Raw genomic sequence first — 16,349 nt, forward strand, 5'->3', positions numbered from 1 at the left:
ACAATTCCAATAAAAGTTTTAAAATATATCTTTTATTGAAAAATCAACATATCACCATTAAGATAGTCTGAAAAATAAATGTTGAGAATACAAGAGGTCATTTTGAAAAAATAGAGACGGATACTACCGAATATTCATTCACAGTAGTTGTAGAGATCAATGAAAGAGTTTTGATAGTCCTGACATGATAGAAAGTCATCAATTAACTTTTAAAGAAAAATTTTGGGACTTCCTTGGTGGTGCAGTGGTTAAGAATCCACCTGCCAGTGCAGGGGACTCGGGTTCAATCCCTGGTCCGGGAGGATCCCATATACCGTGGAGCAACTAAGCCTGTGCGCCACAACTACTGAGCCTGCACTCTAGAGCCCATGAGCCACAACTACTGAGCCCATGTGCCACAAATACTGAAGCCCACGTGCCTATAGCCCGTGCTCCCCAACAAAAGAAGCCACCGCAATGAGAAGCCTGCACATTGCAATGAGAAGCCCGCGCACCGCAACGAAGTCTAGCTCCTCACTCGCTGCACCTAGAGAAAAGCCCATGCACAACAACAAAGACCCAACACAGCCAAAAATAAATGAATAAATAAATTGATTAAAAAATAAATTTAAAGAAAGAAATTTAGAGATATAGTTGACTATAAAAATCAAACCAGTTTACAAATATTTCTGTAGATTAAGAAGCTAAGCATAAAACAAAAGTGCTAGACAAACTAAAAGAAAGTAGAAATTAATTTTAGGATTTAAATGAAAGCATGGAAACTTATTAGGAATAAAATTATAATAGCACTGACTTACTCCTAATAAGTTTCCATCCTTTCATTGATATCCTCAAATTAATTTCTACATTAATGAAATTAGCTTAGCTTCTTAATCTACTTCGTGATTTCTGCCCCATCCTTTGCCCTGGATTATCATTTCTTTAAAAGGATAGAAAATTATCACAAGGGCACACATCTGTAGTTTTTTTTTTTTTTTTTTTTTTTTTTGCTGTACGTGGGCCTCTCACTGTTGTGGCCTCTCCCATTGTAGAGCACAGGCTCCAGACACGCAGGCTCAGCAGCCATGGCTCACGGGCCCAGCTGCTCCGCAGCATGTGGGATCTTCCCGGACCGGGGCACGAACCCGTGTCCCCTGCATCAGCAGGCGGACTCTCAACAACTGCGCCACCAGAGAAGCCCACATCTGTAGATTTGACTCTACATGCTATGAGCTCTTTGAGCTCAGAACTCTGTCTTTACATTCCTAGCATAGGGTCTTTCTGGCCTTCATTCAGTCAACATTTACTACTTGCTTCAGTTGTGTCAGACTCTAGAGAGGAAAGAAAAGAAGCCCATCATGCTACAACATAAAGCAGGCATTATAATTTGTGGTAAACCCAGATCGAAATTAGTCCTGGGTGTTAAGAGAGAACAGAGAAGGACTGCTTAACCTGGTCTGAGGAGGGAGCACATTCCAAGGTGGTTGTTTTTGTTTTGAGAGGTGATGCCTTCAGTGCTCGGATATCAGAACTGCTGAGGATTGTGAAGAAAACCATGATCCGATAAACTGGAACCCAAGGCTCAAGGCATCGAGTTTTCCTAAATGAGATCAAAGTCCTGGGGGGAGGAAGGCTCAAGTACTGGGAGAGAGTTGGAGATGTGTGCTGCCCTGCAGTTCCTGTGCTGTTCCCTGACATCCCGTTCCCATGCAGGCTCAGTGAGATGCTTTCCACTCTGCTCAGGAGTGCTTCTTCACTACATTCCTCTCTTTCTTAACAGAAGGCCTAGCTTCCCACTTCAGGGATAAAGTAGAAGCCGTCACACAAGAGAGTTCCTCAGGTTCTTAGACCTGGCCCTGGTGAGTACACCTCATGACACAAGAAGACATATCTTTCCAGGGGTGTGCAGTCTACCTTCCCTGGACGCATCTGCTCTCCCTTCCCAGTGAATCTCAAGCATCATCAATCCTCTTTGTAAAGATTGTAGAAAAATGTGGAAAGTCCTAGGTGTATGCCAGTAGCATTAAAGATTCAATCTCATCATGCAGAGACTTACAAACTATGTTACCACAAGATAAGATGTCGGGGGAGAGAGGACATTTGAGTTTTGCTCTTGACAGATAAGGGGATTTCCAGGAGGTTACACTGTCAAGAAGGCACAGGGAACTCTACTCAGCATTCTGTAATAACCTATATGGGAAAAGAGCCTGAAAAAGAATGGATATATGTATATGTATAACTAAATCACTTTGCTGTACACCTGAAACTGACACAGCATTGTAAATCAACTATACTACAGTATAAAATAAAAATTTAAAAAATAAAATTAAATTAAAGAAAAGAAGGCATTCCAGGCGGATGGAAGAGGGCATGCAAAAGTGAGTTATGTTCCAGAAATGGTGCTTAGTCGAGAGTAGCTTAATTAAAACACTGATGTTCATGGAGAGGAGGAGCGAGAGATATGAATGAGTAGACTGAACTGTTTTATGATTGATTTACTCTAAATTGAGGAATTCATATTTAATTTTGCAGTTAATATTCAGCCAGTAAATTTTTGCTTAAGGAGTATATTGATTAATCACTACTTTTCTTAACTAGATGTTATATGAACCTCGAGGCTATTTTTATGTACTACTTATTTATGTGTTTATTTATGCATTTTAGTGTGTATTTTTGCCTGTAGACCTTGTGTATATTTATTCATGTTGCAAAGTATTGTCTCATACATTTTAAATATATATTCAAAACCTATAAAATTTTTCTCACTTTAAAAAATATCTTGTAATAGAACAAAGTGCTAAATCTGATTATTTACGTACATCTCCTTTTCCTGTAAGAGGTACCCTATTAAGTTGACTTCTCTGTGTGGCATTCACTGACCACATTTAGCTGTGGTAACGGTATATGATTTACTTCTTATCTCTAAGGAAATTTCCTGTAGATAGTTATTTGTCCTTTGGGACTAGCAGAGGATGAAACCATAAAAATAGCTTTTTCACTGTGAAACTGTAGGTAAGCTTCCATGTAGATTTTGTAAAATTTTTCTTTTTTCCACTCCTACTTCCACCATGTTAACCTGCCTCTTTACCACTTCACATCTGGTCTTGAAATAAGCCTCTTAAGACATTGGTTTCCTGCTCCATCCCATTTGATTAATCCTGCACACTGTTGCCATACTCCTGTTCATAAAAATTTCTTGAATCGTGTCATGTCTCATTGAGACAACTTTTATTGTTCACCCCCATGACTTTTTTATAGTCCAAAGGACACAGTCCTCTGTAATTTAACATTTAAAGATGACCAATTTCGATACCAGATTACCTATGAAATCATTCAAGCTGCTCTATTCAGGTAAGCGTGTCCTTTGCTATTTGATTAATTTTCTCTTTCTGGAAGGTCAGTTTTTCCTTTGTTGGAACCCAATGAAATTGGACCCACAGGCAGCCATCCCACTCCCCTTGGCAGTAAGGGTCTTTAGTGATCTCTTGACCCAAATTATCTTTTCCTTCACTGGCTGTGATTAGAAAAGGAATGGCGGGGGCCAGGTTGGGGGGCACTGGGAGGAAAATTGTTCCCTCAGAAAGAATAACGGTAACAAAAAATGCTTTCTCTTTTCCTCATATTCCTAATGCTGCCTTAATTTCCCAGGCAATTGGGAGGCTGATGAATAGGATATAGGTTAAAGTCCTTAGATTCTTGGCAACTGTCGGGAAGGACGCAAAGCTGAAGGCAAAGAATAATCATGGTTTGAAACCTAAGTCCTAGAGGTTGGAAAGCTCAAATATTGGGATGGTGTCTTAAAGAATCAAATACCTACCCCTTTATATTAATTCTCTACACTGATGGTAGGTGGAGAGCATGAATGAGTTTGAAGCAAAGATTCTGCATTAGATTTAGGTGGTAGAGTCTAGTTAAATTGAAAGGAAAAATAGCTGGTGTGAAGGAAATAATATTCTTCTTGGGTTCTCAGGTTCTTGGTTTTGTTTTATTTGTTTGCATTTGGCAAGAGAGGACTTTGTGAATGGGACCGAGCTAAAATAGAACTTGCCCTGGAGGTAATTAGCTATTCAGAAAAATAGAAAAAAAAGGAATAAAAAGTAATTAGAACCTTACTTCACTCACTAAAATATAATTCAAAATAAATTATGCAATGGTTAACTTTCTATTTTCATTTGACTTGTTTTTAGTCTCCTCAAATTCAGTATTTCCCCAACCAAGGGAAATGGCCATGTATCTGTGGCCATATTTCTTGGACTACCTATCTTGTTATAAAATAATTTAGGAGTTATCTTTACACCTCTTACCATTATATCTTATTCATTACCAGAACCTATTGCTCTTGTATGTGAGATATCTATGAATACATCCACTTCTCTCCTTTTCAATCCCCATCTTATTCCAAGCTTCTCCCATTTTTCACCCACAATGTTATTATTTGGGTGAGACTTCCTTTCCTCTATCTCATTTTCTTCTTTACAGCCAAAGAGATCATTTTGAAATATAAAACTAAGTGTATTTTCCCTCCCTTCATACTCTTGGGGGAAAATGATTAAAAACACAGTCTTCTTCCAGTCCAGAAAATTTCTCCATGAAGGGAGGAGAGAAAGAAAACACTTTTATCATTGAGTAAGCCTGAGGCTGGAACGTGAGACACGTCACAGGCACCCCACTAGGCGACAGCAAAAAGAGAAACCTCATCCTCTGATATAGCCAAGTAGATACAGCCCATCACTTACATGTTCTCAAGATAAACAATAACTCATCCTCGAGTAAGAGGACTTGACAGCACCATTTGTCACACACAGTTCATCTTAACTTTACCTGGTAATTGGAGTCACCATCTGTGTTAACTAACTGGTTTTACCCAGAGGACAACCAAACTAACTTCCCAGGTCTTTATTACAGGAAGTTGTTTTGCAACTTGAAGTCCTGAAGATAGACGGCTGTCCTACTACAGAAACTGAGAGACAGGGGCTATCTCCCTTTATGTTCACATCTCAGAGAGACTGCTCCCAAGTCCTTGAAAAAGAATGACAGTCTGAGGTCTGTAAAGTCCACAAGAGGCTGACCTAGTTTTCGAAAGGATTTCTATCACTTCAAAAGAGCAAAGTATTTACAAGTACAGATTTTTTAAGGAAATGCTCAAAGGAAAAGGAGGTTGGGGAAATCTCTTTATTTTCAACAGGGAGAATTAAGTCTCTTATTTTTAATTTGTATTTGTCTTTACAACACCAAACATGCTTCCATTCTTTCCATTCTTCTTAGGATAAAGACCAGAAATCTTAAGAGGCTTGTAATGCTGCCTTACCTCTCTCTCCAGCTTTATCTCTGACTCCATTCTCTCCTCACACACATGTTCAGCTACATTGTTCTTATTTTATTGTATCAGAGTTCACACTACATTGATTTAGCATAAGATAATTTTTCTGCTTCACCATCCCCTCAACAAATTTAGCCGTGTCAGATCTTTTACATCTTAGCTCGAGCCTTCCTTTCAGTAATAGCTGCCTCTTGCATGAGATTTTAATCTGCATGAGCCCAGGGGCTGTATCAGATTTTGTTCAGTATTGCTTTATGCCAAGTTTAAACTGTGTTTTCTTTATGCATAGTAAGCACCTAATATTTTTAAAGGAATTAATGAAAAAGAGTAACATTAAAATGTTAGTAAAAAAGTAAAAGAGAAATTGATTAAATACTTACCAAATATTTGAATGGAGGAAAGCTTCTTAATGGTTAAAAAAAGACCGTAGAACAGGTTTATTTAAGAAAAAGAATGATAACTTTGATTTAAAGTGTCCCATGTGTAAACACACACACACACATAAGGCAAATAATACACTGGAATAATACAGCAATGAATTAAGTACTGTATTATAATTTTGGGGGGAGGATATTTTACAAAGAATTAGGTAATAAAATCCAGAAAAGATGATATCTAAATAAATAACAACCACAGAAAAAAATACATCACCAGTAAGCTGAGAAATGCACATTAAAGTTAGATGTCATGTTTAGCAGTGCTTTTTACAATTATATTATTTAATACGGAAGAGGATATAGTAAAACTTTCTTACATTCCTAGTGGGAATGTAGATTTGTACAACTCTTTGCAAAATGACTTGGTAATATTTATGAAGAGACTTGAAATGTTGATACTCTTTGAACAAGTAAATCCACTTCTGGGGATGTCCTCTGGAATGCAGCAAGAACTTAGCACATAAAGATGTTTATTATTCAAAGTTTGTTTTAATAGTGTGATACTGGAAACAAGCTAACTATTCAAAATTGGAGGAATGGTTTACTAATTTATAGAATATGTATATTTATGGGATGAATTTCTGCACAGTCACAAAATATGATGTTTTCAGGTAGTTTTTAACAGCATGGAAATATGTCCTTTTGTATTTATTGCCAAGTTTAACAAATATATATACACACGCACACACATATATAATAATATTAAATAACAAAAACAACATTCCACTTATTTACTATGACCTATATTAAAAATTAGATTTTATATGTATATAAGAATTGTTGAAAAGACACTTCACCTTCAGGTGATCTTATAAAGCTCTTCTTTAGGTGTGATCAATTTAAGGAGAATATTCAGTGAATTTTTTTCCCCAAGTAAAACAACTATTGTTTACTTCTTTAGTTTTTATATAGGCATGGCTTTTCTTTATGTGTATTTCAAATAAATGTCCCTCTGAAGATATTATTTGCATTAAGAAGAATAACCATGTATTATTACCTTTTCATAAAACTGTATATAAACCTGTGTGTTAGAATAAGAGATTTATAACTAAATTTTCTATGCAAACTAAAAAAAATTCAGAAGCTGTTACATTTGATTCAGTGAATATTTTTCAGTTTTACTGTATTTTCACAAAATAATTAAAAATAAATTTTAACTCTGAAAGAAAACACATTTTGACTGTGTAAAAAGAGAAGTAAATAGAAAACCATGAGAAAAATACTTGAACAAAAGTCAAAAATAAGAGATTGGTTGTGAGCTTATTTAATTCAGGATTTTGTCTTCTTCCTCTTAGTTCATAGCCTATTTGTTTTCATTCTATTTCCTGTAAAATCATTGACCAGGTCCCCAAAGACATTAGAGACTCTGGTAAGTACATATTACTTGGCTTGTTGCAACGGTGTGGGAATAGAATTGCTCCCATTTTCCTGCAACAGCTGCAGGCCAAAACAAAAACCAAAAAAAAAAAAAAAACAGGAAGGGAGAAGAAGGAGAAAAAAAAGAAAGAAAAAACCCCACACAAGTTAAGGCAAATTTAAAAATTATAAAATAATAATACAGATATAATATCCTTACTTTATGATCTTCCTTGTTAATTGATAATCGGAGGTCGATTTTAATAGATTTCACCATTTGATTCAATTTGACCTTTATGCACATTTTTCTATGGTATATGAGAGTTGCATATATAATTTCTTTGGCAATGCATAGGATGTGAGACTACAGTTACTGAAGAAATGTCTTCGGTTTCATTGTATCATGTTATTTTCTAATTAGAAATAAAAGTTAATCACTCACTCTATTACAATATCAGCTTGCGGTTAAAGAGTGCTTTGTGGAAAGTATTAGACATCCTCCACTTTACCAGGATGCTAATTTGTAACATTTTGGTGAAAACAGTGAGGTAACATATTACAGACCGTTCCCTGTCAGAGTGTGCAATCTCTCACATCTCTCCACGTAAGAATAATTAGATCTCATTGCTTTTTCTTAATAATTCTGAAAGGTATTCTTTTTTTTCATTTAAATTTATTTATATTTTTATAAAGCAGGTTCTTATTAGTCATCCATTTTATACACATCCGTGTATACATATCAATCACAATCTCCCAATTAATCACACCACCACTCCCCTCGATGCTTTCCCCCCTTGGTATCCATAGGTTTTTTCTCTACTTCAGTGTCTCAATTTCTGCTCTGCAAACTGGTTCATCTGTATAATTTTCTAGGTTCCACGTTTATGCGTTAATATGTGATATTTGTTTTTGTCTTTCTGACTTACTTCACTCTGTATGACAGTCTCTCAATTCATCAACGTCTCTACAAATGACCCAATTTCGTTCCTTTTTATGGCTGAGTAATATTCTGTTGTATACATGTACCACATCTTCTTTATCCATTCATCTGTTGATGGGCATTTAGGTTGCTTCCATGACCTGGCTATTGTAAATAGTGCTGCAGTGAACATTGGGCTGCATGTGTCTTTTTGAATTGTGGTTTTCTCTGGGTATATGCCCAGCAGTGGGATTGCTGTGTCATATGGTATTTCTGTTTTTAGTTTTTTAAGGAACCTCCATAGTTCTCCACTATGTTCTCCATAATGGCTGTATCAATTTACATTCTCAACAACAGTGCAAGAGGGTCCCCTTTTCTCCACACTCTCTCCAGCATTTGTTGTTTGTAGATTTTTTGATGATGCCCATTCTAACTGGTGTGAGGTGATACCTCATTGTAGTTTTGATTTGCATTTCTTTAATAATTCGTGATGTTGAGCAGCTTTTCATGTGCTTCTTGGCCGTCTGTATGTCTTCTTTGGAGAATTGTCTATTTACGTCTTCTGCCCATTTTTTGATTGGGTTGTTTGTTTTTTTTAATATTGAGCCGCATGAGCTGTTTATATGTTTTGGAGATTAATTCTTTGTCTGATGATTTGTTTGCAAATATTTTCTCCCATTCTGAGGGCTGTCTTTTCGTCTTGTTTTTGGTTTCCTTTGCTGTGCAAAAGCTTTGAAGTTTCATTAGGTCCCACTTGTTTACTAGTGTATAGGAATGCAAGAGATTTCTGTGCATTAATTTTGTATCCTGCAACTTTACCAAATTCATTGATTAGCTCTAGTAGTTTTCTGGTGGCATCTTTAGGATTCTCTATGTATAGTATCATGTCATTTGCAAACAGTGACAGTTTTACTTCTTTTCCAATTTGTATTCCTTTTTCTTCTCTGATTGCCGTGGCTACGACTTCCAAAACTATGTTGAATAATAGTGGTGAGAATGGACATCCTTGTCTTGTTCCTGATCTTAGATGAAATGCTTTCAGTTTTTCACCATTAAGAGTGATGTTTGCTGTGGGTTTGTCGTATATGGCCTTTATTATGTTGAAGTAGGTTCACTCTTTGCCCACTTTCTGGAGAGTTTTTATCATAAATCGGTGTTGAATTATGTCAGAAGCTTTTTCTGCATCTATTGAGATGATCCTATGGTTTTTATTCTTCAATTTGTTAATATGGTGTATCACATTGGTTAATTTGCATATATTGAAGAATGCTTGCATCCTTGGGATAAATCCCACTTGATCATGGTGTATGATCCTTTTAATGTGTTGTTGAATTCTGTTTGCTAGTCTTTTGTTGAGGATTTTTGCATCTATATTCATCAGTGATATTGGGCTGTAATTTTCTTTCTTTTTTTTTTTTTGTAGTATCTTTGTCTGGTTTTGGTATCAGGGTGATGGTGGCCTCATAAAATGAGTTTGGGAGTTTTCCTAACTCTGCAATTTTTTGGAAGAGTTTGAGAAGGATGGGTGTTAGCTCTTCTTTAAATGATTGATAGAATTCACCTGTGAAGCCATCTGGTCCTGGACTTTTGTTTGTTGGAAGATTTTTAATCACAGTTTCAATTTCATTCCTTGTGATTGGTCTGTTCATATTTTCTATTTCTTCCTGGTTCAGTCTTGGAAGGTTATACCTTTCTAAGAATTTGTCAGTTTCTTCCAGGTTGTCCATTTTATTGACATAGAGTTGCTTGTAGTAGTCTCTTAGGATACTTTGTATTTCTGTGCTGCCTGTTGTAACTTCTCCTTTTTCATTTCTAATTTTTTTGATTTGAGTCCTCTCCCTCTTTTTCTTGATGAGTCTGGCTAATGGTTTACCAATTTTGTTTATCTTCTCAAAGAACCATCTTTTAGTTTTATTGATCTGTGCTATTGTTTTATTTGTTTCTATTTCATTTATTTCTGCTCTGATCTTTATGATTTCTTTCCTTCTGCTAACTTTGGGTTTTGTTTGTCCTTCTTTCTCTAGTTCCTTTAGGTGTAAGTTTAGATTTATTTGAGATTTTTCTTGTTTCTTGAGGTAGGCTTGTATAGCTATACACTTCCTTCTTATAACTGCTCTTGTTGCATCCCATAGGTTTTGTATCATCGTGTTTTCATTGTCATTTGTCTCTAAGTATTCTTTGATTTCCTCTTTGATTTCTTCAGTGTTCTCTTGGTTATTTAGTAACATATTGTTTACCCTCCATGTGTTTGTGTTTTTTACTTTTGTTTTCCTGTAATTGATTTCTAATCTCATAACGTTGTGATCAGAAAAGATGCTTGATATGATTTCAATTTTCTTAAATTAACTGAGGCTTGATTTGTGATACAAGATGTGATGTATCCTGGAGAATATTCCATGCACACTTGAGAAGAAAGTATAATCTGCTGTCTTTGGATGGAATGTCCTATAAATATCAATTAAATCTATGTGGCCTGTTGTGTCATTTAAAGCTTGTGTTTCCTTATTAATTTTCTGTTTCGATGATCTGTCCATTGGTGTAAGTGAGGTGTTGAAGTCCCCCACTATTATTGTGTTACTGTCGATTTCCTCTTTTTGAGCTGTTAGCATTTGCCTTATGTATTGAGGTGCTCCTATGTTGGGTGCATATATGTTTATAATTGTTATGTCTTCTTCTTGGATTGATCCCTTTATCATTATGTAGTGTCCTTCCTTGTCTTTTGTAACATTCTTTATTTTAATGTCTATTTTATCTGATATGAGTATTGCTACTCCAGCTTTCTTTTGATTTCCATTTGCATGGAATATCTTTTTCCATCCCTTCACTTTCAGTTTGTATGTGTCCCTAGGTGTGAAGTGGGTCTCTTGTAGACAGTATATATATGGGTCTTGTTTTTGTATCCATTCAACAAGCCTGTGTCTTTCTGTTGGAGCATTTACTCCATTCACATATAAGGCAGTTATCAATACGTATGTTCCTATTACTATTTTCTTAATCGTTTTGGGTTTGTTTTTGTAGGTCCCTTTCTTCTCTTGTGTTTCCCACTTAGAGAAGTTGTAGTGCTGGTTTGGTGGTGCTGAATTCTCTTAGCTTTTGCTTGTCTGTAAAGCTTTTGATTTCTCTGTCGAATCTGAATGAGATCCTTGCTGGGTAGAGTAATCTTGGTTGTAGGTTCTTCCCTTTCATCACTTTAAGTATATCATGCCACTCCCTTCTGGCTTGTAGAGTTTCTGCTGAGAAATCAGCTGTTAACCTTATGGGAATTCCCTTGTATGCTATCTGTCATTTTTCCCTTGCTGCTTTCAATAATTTTTATTTGTCTTTAATTTTTGCCAATTTAATTACTATGTGTCTTGGTTTGTTTCTCCTTGGGTTTATCCTTTATGAGACTCTCTGAGCTGCCTGGACTTGGGTGGCTATTTCCTTTCCCATGTTAGGGAAGTTTTCGACTATAATCTCTTCAAATATTTTCTCAGGTCCTTTCTCTCTCTCTTCTCCTTCTGGGACCCCTATTATGCGAATGTTGTTGAGTTTAATATTGTCCCAGAGGTCTCTTAGGCTGTCTTCATTTCTTTTCATTCTTTTTTCTTTATTCTGTTCCACAGCAGTGAATTCCACCATTCTGTCTTCCAGGTCACTTATCCATTCTTCTGCCTCAGTTATTCTTCTATTGATTCCTTCTAGTGTACTTTTCATTTTAGTTATTGTATTGTTCATCTCTGTTTGTTCTTTAAATCTTCTAGATCTTTGTTAAGTATTTCTTGCATCTTCTTGATCTTTGCCTCCATTCTTTTTCTGACGTCCTGGATCATCTTCACTATCATTATTCTGAATTCTTTTTCTCGAAGATTGCCTATCTCCATTTCATTTAGTTTTTTTTCTTGGGTTTTATCTTGTTCCTTCATCTGGTACATAGCCCTCTACCTTTTCATCTTGTCTATTTTTCTGTGAATGTGGTTTTTGTTCCACAGGCTGCAGGATTGTAGTTCTTCTTTCTTCTGCTGTCTGCCCTCTGGTGGATGAGGCTATCTAAGAGGCTTGTGGAAGTTTCCTGATGGGAGGGAATGGTGGTGGGGAGGGCTTGCTGTTGATCTGGTGGGCAGAGCTCAGTAAGACTTTAATATGCTTGTCTGCTGATGGGTGGGGCTGGGTTCCCTCCCTGTTGGTTGTTTGTCCTGAGGTGACCCAACACAGGAGCCTACCTGGGCTCTTTGGTGGGGCTAATGGTGGACTCTGGGAGGGCTCACACCAAGGAGTACTTCTCAGAACTTCTGCTGCCAGTGTCCTTGTCCTCACGGTGAGGCACAGCTGCCCCCCGCCTCTGCCAGAAACCCTCTAACACTAGCAGGTAGGTCTGGTTCAATATCCTGTGGGGTCATTGCTCCTTCCTCTGGGTCCCAATGTGCACACTACTTTGTGTGTGCCCTCCAAGGGTGGAGTCTCTGTTTCCCTCAGTCCTGTTGAAGTCTTGCAATCAAATCCTGCTAGCCTTCATAGTCTGATTCTCTAGGAATTCCTCCTCCCGTTGCCGGACCCCCAGGTTGGGAAGCCTGACGTGGGGCTCAGAACCTTCACTCCAGTGGGTGAACTTCTCTAGTTTGTGTGTCACCCACCCAGCAGTTATGGGATTTGCTTTTCTTGTGATTGTGCCCCTCCCACCATCTCATTGCAGCTTCTCCTTTGTCTTTGGATGTGGGGTATCTTTTTTGGTGAATTCCAGTGTCTTTCTATTGATGATTGTTCAGCAGTTTGTTGTGATTCTGGTATTCTCTAAAGAGGGAGTGAGAGCATGTCCTTCTACTCTACCATCTTGAACCGGTCCTGAAAGGTATTCTTTGATAAAGAAGTTTGATTTCCTAGGGAACAATAGATGTGCTTTAAAATAGTGAATGATGTATGTTTTCATTTAAAAGAAGGTAGATAACCAGAAAACTGATTTTCTTAAGGAAATTACCTGCTCTTGTTCACCAATAAGATTTCTAAAATATGAACTTTTTTTACCCACCCCCCACTTTTGAGTGATTTTATAATTTTAAAAAGTATTTTTTTCCTTTTTGTGTATTTCTCATCAGTTTGATGTGATTAGGTGGGGCTCTGCTAAGCAGAATGGACTTACTTTGCTTTTAATTAATACATTCCCTGTATGCACTGGGCCAGATTGTCATTTTTCTTATCAGCCTACCATTTTTTTTTCTACACAGAGATAATGTTGAGTCATAAACTTTGTAAGAGGAGAATATCCACAGGGACCATGAAAAATTACATCATGACTGTTAATTAACACCAAGCTGCCTCGTACAGGTGATAAAGTTTGGTGGGAATGTACACTGAGATCATTATATTCTTTAAGAAATGGTGGAGGGTGATATTTGCTATGTTTTGGTTAATTCATAATCAAAATTATGATGCAAATATTGTTAGAATTTTGTAGAAAAAAGGTCTTTTATGCCATCTTTATTTGTCTTTCTAAAACAGTACTATGAAGTATTTATGAACTAATACAGAGACATCCAGAAAGTGAAAAAACTCATTATTTTAATGATAGAACAGTAATTCCTGTTTTTAGGAACAAATATAATGTAGGGGTGGGCACAGCTGTGGAGAGAATTGGGGAGTGTTGTTTTAGAATTAGTGTATGGTATCTTTTTTTCTTATTCACATAAAAATATCTATCTTGCTTTCTCTTTTTTTTAACCTATTTTATTCTGATTCTAGGGAAGGTTTGGAATTGGGTAGGCAAGTACTTTGGTGACTTGATAAACAAGGATAGGAAGAACAGAAGAATTGGCAAGAGTTTGAGGTTCATCATGTTTATAAATATTTCTGAATCTCAAATCACATGACTTTTAATCTAGTAATACTGCCTGGATTCCTACGGCATTATGGACTCCTCAAAATTTGTCTCACGTGTTGTGGTTAGTTATAGGTGCACCAATTCACAAAGTATACCAACCAGGGAAGGTAGAAGGGTGACACTCTCTGAATTAAAATGCAAGGGTGGAGAGTGTGTATGAGATCTATCTATGTTCAGATGCCTGGAGATATTTAAGCTTCTCAGGGAAGTGACCACCATGTTTATTTAACTTGATGTGGTAGCCTTTTTACCTAGCACTAAATGTAGCTTACAGTGGATGTTCTTTAAATGAATGTAATTGAAAAAGGAAAGGTTTTTTTTTTTTTTTTTTTTTTTTTTTGGTCATGGTTCAGGGCAACACTAAGAGAGTAAAAAGCTGCAGGAAAACACATAGAGGAAGAATGATCTCGTATGGACTTCATCCTTATGAAGGAAGTGGGTTCCCTGACACTAAGTCTGACTGCCAATACTGGTGTTCGTCTTTCATGGATGATTTAGAAGATATCTCTCTGAGTCATAGAAGAAAGTACCTTTTAAAGAACGCCTGCATTTTAATTTTACATGATTCTAACTTTCATGTCCTTAGTTTACAAAACACTGCAGTCACCACGATCTAAATGAAATAGCAAAGTAGTCAGAGTTCATTTCTGTAATTCTCTCTCTGCACTTCAGAATCCCTCTCCTTTTAAAACTGTTCTCCCATCTTCAAAATCTCCAAAGCCCCACTTGTACCTGTCATGTACCAGCTCTCCTGTTCCCTCTAGTTCCACTGTTTATGCAAACAATTCAAAATCTGTTCCGTCCCTCAAATCCAAACAAAAACAGCCCTTATTGCTCAGTGCTTTTGTGTTACAATCTGGTGAAAATAATTCAACAGAAGTTATGGATTTAAAATAAATGAAACGATCTCAGAGGGTGTTTAAGCCTGAGTACATCCCCATCAATATCTAAGTGTTCAGTCCTGGAAGAGGCAAGAACAGGGAACTTCTAAGCTCGGCATGTCTCCTGGAGGCCATGAGGAGCCCACCCACTTTTTTCAGTGACTCCCGCCCCAAGGGGCAGTGCTGTAAAAACACACACCTTGAACTGAGAGAGCATGGTCTGGCACAACTTCTGCAAGTGTCTGAACTCATGAATCATAAATATGTGAATGTGAACAGTTGCTTGTATGTAGGAAAAAAATTTTTCATTAGGAACGCAGTTTTCCCATGTCACTTTTAAATGTCCCATGAGGTCAACTTGAATTTACTCTCAACAATCCCTCTTCTTCCTAGCATGTTTTTTGGTTTTGGTTTTGGTTGTTTTTCCTTTTACTATCCCCAAGCCTCTGGTTCTGGGAACAGAAGCATCTACCTGAAGGAAACAGAGATTCCCATGATAACTAAGGGGAAAGGGAATAGAAGTGAGAAACAGAGCAGAGCTGGTGTCTGCTGGCTGATTTATTTTAGAACCTGTACACATGATCTTGTGTTTGTTTTTAAGCCTGTGTACTTGGATAAAATATAAATGTAGTCTACATTCAAAATCCTAAATGATGTCCTATATGTTAACATAAGTGATGACGTCAAAAGACTACAAGGCTGAAGTTCTTTCCTTGATTTTGATAATCTTTTAGTATAATAGTATATCTAACAGAAATTACATGTAATATAAAAATCCACATTTTTCTGACAGAGTGATCACAAAATATGTGATGTTTAAAATAACCAATCTTCATTTTGTGTTTTTTCTTACACATGGTACTGGAAGCAAAACACTTAAGAGGAATCTAGACAATCCAAATGTTTGATTTTCCAAATGATTTTGCCAGAATCTTTGAGTTAATTTTTTTTTCTCTCACTCCTGCTGAGAAAGTACATACATTTTGAAATTTTGTCTATTTGAGCAATGCTTTTTTCCCCCTTTAAGATGATAATAAGCATATGGGAGTGGGATTGAATTTGAGACAAGCTGTTGATTTCTATTGAATACTCAAAAAATGTAAGGTATCAAATTTTTTTAAAAGATCCAGTGATAGGCTAAAATGTATTAAAAGTTCAGTAAGAAATCATCCTGATGTGGAGCTTATAGGAAGAAACCTATGTTTGGAGTATATTTCATAATTGAAGTTGTGATTATTTGCTTAGTCCTTAGAGTTATAAAGTTATGGTTTTCAAGGAAGAGAATTAAGGAGCAGAGAGGGATACTGAAATTCACATAGTGGCAGCAAGAATATTATTATTATTATACCTATCCTATCACCATTCTTTTGTTATCTCTTTGTTATTTTTGCAACCATGTATTTAGAAATAACATACATATATATATAATATGTTCTATTATATAATTATAAAATAACATATATGTTATATGATAGTATATATATGTCATAATATATATATAACATATATAAACATATTATATAACAGTATAATATATTATAACATATATATAGTCCTATATTCCTAAGAAAGACTTTGGACAGATAGAGAATATACACTAGAC

The 16,349-nt window shown here is 36.3% G+C and overlaps 1 protein-coding gene across 6 annotated transcripts in view; it reads left to right on the forward strand.

Annotated features, from left to right (window-relative positions):
• KCNT2 (potassium sodium-activated channel subfamily T member 2) overlaps positions 1 to 16,349 on the forward strand; it is a 354,137-nt gene that overhangs the window by 39,006 nt on the left and 298,782 nt on the right. The window contains exon 2 of one of the 6 annotated variants that reach the window (XM_081225690.1): positions 1,760 to 1,838. The exons of the other annotated variants lie outside the window; for them this stretch is intronic. The gene's annotated coding sequence lies outside the window, so the exon portion shown is untranslated. The remainder of the gene's footprint in view (positions 1 to 1,759; positions 1,839 to 16,349) is intronic. 6 annotated transcript variants of the gene reach the window in all.

Source organism: Mesoplodon bidens, assembly GCF_964165515.1.
Source record: "Mesoplodon bidens genome assembly, chromosome: 2".
Classification (NCBI taxonomy): domain Eukaryota; kingdom Metazoa; phylum Chordata; class Mammalia; order Artiodactyla; family Ziphiidae; genus Mesoplodon; species Mesoplodon bidens.